A 4,357-nucleotide genomic window follows, 5' to 3' on the forward strand; every position below is an offset into this window, starting at 1 on the left:
TCCTTAATTTCTGTTTGCACATAATTACTGAATTCTCAAGTGTGATTGCCCTACCCTGCTAGGTCACAAGCCACTGAACTACCTGAGTATTCCACAATTCAAAGCCAAACTCCAGAATTATATGAAGAATGTGGAGATGAAATGAATGTGGAGTTACTAAAATGGTACCTTCATGGAAAGAAAATATAAGACACCTCAGATTCCATCCCTCAATGATAGATTAGGCAAATCCAATAGCTTTCTAGTCACTTTGATTGTTAAAGAAGCCCCAAATCAACTCTAAACACATCTCTTCCCTTACCCTGCCTCAGACTTGACCCTTGGCTGGGGCTCTACACTAGGGAAGGAGACATGCTCTACAGATCATTCCTTTTTTTATCTTACTTCCCTCCTTCATATATATATATATATATATATATATATATATTTTTTTTTTTTTTTTTTTCTAGGTAAGGGAATGGGTGGGACATACACAAAGGCACATAAGCTTTATTCTTGACTGGGAAGCAATTGCAATTCGCTATCAGCTATGCTGCTGCCCTCTGGCTAACACTGACTCATCATTGATTCTTCTAGGTAGCAGTCCTTAGGACTCATGGGTGAAATTTTTATATTTTGTTTTGTTTTGCTTTCATTTTGGTTTTGGTTTTGGTTTGTTTTCTCCAAGGAGGCAGGGTACTGTGTGTTATGCCTACTGCGGAGTTCACTGATGTGTGTTACACTCTGTTAGCAAGCTTCAGCCTGACTTTTTTTACTTCCTGCCAATACAGTTGCTTCTATAAAATCACTACTGCTGAGATACGCTTGGTTGGCCAAGAACCCTTTTACTTGAGATATCAGCAAATGTTTCAAGCCTAGGTGCATTCTGCAGTGTCCACTAGATCCACATGGATACACACATGGCTAATGTCATGCCAAAAAAGTGGGAGGGAGGCTGTTTCTCTGCTGCCCCCTTTCTCTCGATCCATTGCTCATCTGCTAAGCTTTTCGGAAGCAGATCAGTACAACTGTGCTGTGAGAGAGACAGAACAACTTTCCACATGTGTATTTGACATTTGAAACTGTGGTATCATTTGTTCATTTGCTTTATATTGTGCTGTCAAATGTTCTGTGTATAATAGGAATATCAGGCCTTAAAGTTCATATGTGTGGTAAATACTTCCCAATTTTATAGATTCCTTTTTTTTTTAACATTTTTATGTATTTATGTATGTATGTATGTATGTATGTATTTATTTGAGAGAGAGAGAGCATGCACTCTCAAGCGGGGTGGGGGGGTGGTCAGCAGGAGAGGAGCAGAGGGGGAGGGAGAGGGACAAGCAAACTGGCAGCTGAGCCCAGAGCCCCATGCAGGGCAAAAATAATGGTTAGATGCCATGTACATGGAAATGCCTTAACTATATGCATGTTGTCAGGCCTGGGGGCCTCTTCTGACCTTGTCAAGGGGAGTGCTAACCTTCTCTCCTTTCATATAACATTCCTTTATTTATTTATTTTTTTACCATATTATGGTAAGCCTTCTAGTCACTTATTGTTAAAGTTTAAATTTTTATGTAATAAAATTTATCATATTTTTATGATTCTGAATTTTGTATTATACCTTGAAATTCTTTTCTATGTGATTATAATTTCATTTTTAGACTCATATAAACTATGTATGTAGATATTTTATTCATTTGAAATTTATTTTATTCTTTTTTTTTTAAAGATTTTATTTATTTATTTATTAGAGAGTGAGCAAGAGAGAAACAGCATGAGAGGGGAGAGGGTCAGAGGGAGAAGCAGGCTCCCCACTGAGCCGGGAGCCCAATGTGGGACTCGATCCCAGGACGCTGGGATCATGACCTGAGCTGAGGGCAGTCACTTAACCAACTGAGCCACCCAGGTGCCCTGAAATTTATTTTATTCTAAAGAGAATGGTGGAGATCCATTTTTTTAAGTAGCTATCTAATTTTTCCAAATGTAGTTCACTTAATACTTCGTATTATCTCCACTGATTATATTAATTACTTTAATATATATTAAATATCATTTGGTTTTGGGGATTGAACTTCTAAATAAATCATTGTTAAGATGTCATTTCCTAGATATTGTGTTCTTTACTAAGCTTTTGTAATTGTTTAAATTCTGTCTTTAAAATACTCAATCTAAATATATGAAATATCTTTCTAATTATTTGTCTTTTTAAAATTTTTTTATTGTTATGTTAATCACCAACATTACATCATTAGTTTTTGATGTAGTGTTCCATGATTCATTCTTTGTGTATAACACCCAGTGCTCCATGCACAAAGTGCCCTCTTTATTACCCATCACCAGGCCCACCTCCCTTCTAGAACACTCAGTTTGTTTTTCAGAGTCCATTGTCTCTCATGGTTCATCTCCCCCTCCAATTCCCCCTACTTCATTCCTCACCCCCTACTATCTTGTTTTTTTGCTTTAACATATATTGTATTATTTGTTTCAGAGGTAAGGACCTGTGATTGAACAGTCTTGCACAACTCACAGTGCTCACCATAGCACATACCCTCCCCAGTGTCTATTACCCAGCCACCCCATCCCTCCCACCCCACCCCCCACTCCAGCAACCCTCAGTTTATTTCCTGAGATTAAGAATTCCTCATATCAGTAAGGTCATATGATACATGTCTTTCTCTGATTGACTTATTTCGCTCAGCATAACACCCTCCAGTTCCATCCACGTCATTGTAAATGGCAAGCTATCATTCCTTTTGATGGCTGCATAATATTCCATTGTATATATATACCACTTCTTCTTTATCCATTCATCTGCCGATGGACATCTTGGCACTTTCCACAGTTTGGCTATTGTGGACATTGCTGCTATAAACATCGGGGTGCACGTACCCTTTCAGATCCCTACATTTGTGTCTTTGGGGTAAATACCCAGTAGTGGAATTGCTGGATCATATGGTAGCTCTATTTTCAACTTTTTGAGGAACCTCCATACTGTTTCCCAGAGTGGCTGCACCAGCTTGCATTCCCACCAACAGTGTAGGAGGGTTTCCCTTTCTCCACATCCCCGCCAACATCTGTCATTTCCTGACTTGTTCATTTTAGCCATTCTGACTGGTGTGAGCTGATATCTCATTGAGGTTTTGATTTGGATTTCCCTGATGCTGAGCGAGGTTGAGCACTTTTGCATGTGTCTGTTGGCCATTTGGATGTCTTCCTTGGAAAAATGTCTCTTCATGTCTTCTGCCCATTTCTTGATTGGGTCATTTGTTCTTTGGGTGTTGAGTTTGATAAGTTCTTTATAGATTTTGGATACTAGCCCTTTATCTGATATGTCATTTGCAAATATCTTCTCCCATTCTGTCAGTTGTCTTTTGGTTTTGTTGACTGTTTCTTTTGCTGTGCAAAAGCTTTTTATCTTGATGATGTCCCAATAGTTCATTTTATTGCCCATTGCCTTTGGTGATGTTTCTAGGAAGAAGTTGCTGTGGCTGAGGTGGAAGAGGTTGCTGCCTGTGTTCTCCTTTAGGATTTTGATGGACTCCTGTCTCACATTGAGGTCTTTCAACCATTTGGAGTCTATTTTGTGTGTGGTGTAAGGAAATGATCCAGTTTCATTCTCTAGCATGTGGCTGTCCAATTTTCCCAACACCATTTGTTGAAGAGACTGTCTTTTTTCCATTGGACATTCTTTCCTGCTTTGTCAAAGATTAGTTGACCATAGAGTTGAGGGTCCATTTCTGGGCACTCTATTCTGTTCCATTGATCTATGTGTCTGTTTTTATGCCAGTACCATACTGTCTTGATGATTACAGCTTTGTAATAGAGCTTGAGGTCTGAAATTGTGATGCCACAAGCTTTGCTTTTCTTTTTCAACATTCCTCTGGCTCTGTGGGGTCTTTTCTGGTTCCATAGAAATTTTAGGATTATTTGTTCCATTTCTTTGAAAAGAGTAGATGGTATTTTGATGGGGATTGCATTGAATGTGTAGATTGCTCTAGGTAGCATTGACATCTTCACAATATTTGTTCTTCCAATCCATGAGCATGGAACGTTTTTCCATTTCTTTGTGTCTTCCTCAATTTCTTTCATGAGTTTTTTGTAGTTTTCTGAGTACAGGTTCTTTGCCTCTTTGGTTAGATTTCTTCCTACATATCTTATGCTTTTGGGTGCAATTGTAAATGGGATCGACTCCTTCATTTCTCTTTCTTCTGCCTTGTTGTTGGTGTATAGGAATGCCACTGATTTCTGTGCATTGATTTTCTATCCTTCCACTTTACTGAATTCCTGTATGAGTTCTAGCAGTTTTGGGGTGGAGTCTTTTGGGTTTTCCACATAAAGTATCATATCATCTACAAAAAGTGAGTGTTTGACTTTTTCT

General features: G+C 38.6%; 1 non-coding gene across 1 annotated transcript; it reads right to left on the reverse strand.

The window, feature by feature from the left end:
* Positions 1 to 1,355: 1,355 nt before the first annotated feature.
* On the reverse strand, positions 1,356 to 1,478 carry LOC123853343 (U6atac minor spliceosomal RNA). The gene has a single exon (XR_006793116.1). It is a non-coding gene; the product is annotated as a U6atac minor spliceosomal RNA (small nuclear RNA).
* Between the last annotated feature and the right edge of the window lie 2,879 nt (positions 1,479 to 4,357).

This window comes from Mirounga angustirostris, unplaced genomic scaffold, assembly GCF_029215605.1.
Source record: "Mirounga angustirostris isolate CCGP_5_RB_7025 unplaced genomic scaffold, mMirAng1.0.hap1 SCAF_14, whole genome shotgun sequence".
Taxonomy (NCBI): domain Eukaryota; kingdom Metazoa; phylum Chordata; class Mammalia; order Carnivora; family Phocidae; genus Mirounga; species Mirounga angustirostris.